This window comes from Penaeus monodon, chromosome 19 (assembly GCF_015228065.2).
Source record: "Penaeus monodon isolate SGIC_2016 chromosome 19, NSTDA_Pmon_1, whole genome shotgun sequence".
Classification (NCBI taxonomy): domain Eukaryota; kingdom Metazoa; phylum Arthropoda; class Malacostraca; order Decapoda; family Penaeidae; genus Penaeus; species Penaeus monodon.
The window spans coordinates 40283188-40284115 of NC_051404.1; the positions used below are offsets into that span (position 1 = coordinate 40283188).

The window sequence follows — 928 nt, forward strand, 5'->3', positions numbered from 1 at the left end:
TTCTAACTGTCCTACGAACTTCTTTTTGATTCAAAAGTTTGTACTTCATCAAAGCTGCTTTCCCTTTCCCCGATCGAGCAGGTGCATGTGCCCAATGTCAGTATACATAGTCATGACTTTCAAGTTATTTTTCATTCATGTGCTACATATTTATTATACGTGGCAGAAATTCTCTCGTGTTCAAAAGGGAAAAAATAGGAGCCAAAACCTCTACCGCAATGAAATCTTCGTTTGTCCTGTAAAACCGAATGCCAAACTTTTGTCAAAATGCCATGTCAATGATATTGCTGTGACCCCTCTCAACTGGTGTGTATACCCGCCTTCCATGCACACCTGCTCGGCCTCTGCTAAGTCATGCTCTTGCACGTTCATTTCCCAGTAGGCTGCGTGTGCACTGCCATGCCGGGTATGCACACATACGTGCACGCGGATGAACGTGCAGGAAGCCATGCACAGTGCGCGGCTGTCCCGAGCGCGGGTTGGGCGGGGTATACGCTCCAACCTTACGGGTACTTGCTCAATGCTTCACCTCCACATCGGCAGTATTACTACCTTCACGCCGGGCACTGCCAGCGCTCTCCTCACGTCGCCAAAGTCATTTCCTGTCATTATCCGCTTCACCACGTCAGCTGGAGCCGACTTTTCACTACACACGTCTAGCGTATGGTCTGATTTACGTGAATAGATATGTAAAGTGATTGGAAAATATTTCCATATCTAAAGAAACAATTACTGTATTCATTTTCAAAATCTTGTTAATTAACGAAGGCATTGCTAGAGACGCATAGAGTTCAGAAAGGTCGGGAGAGAGACATTCCTCTTGCGACGTGAACGGAGATCGCTGGTGCTGCTTGGCTTCCCCCTTACTCCATCATGCATCCTTCCACCCCGTATTAATAACATAATTGTGCCAGTATAAAATCAAAAT

General features: G+C 46.0%; 1 protein-coding gene across 1 annotated transcript in view; it reads right to left on the bottom strand.

The window, feature by feature from the left end:
- Positions 1-928, bottom strand: part of LOC119585237 (protein Wnt-5b-like) — a 252158-nt gene that overhangs the window by 188419 nt on the left and 62811 nt on the right.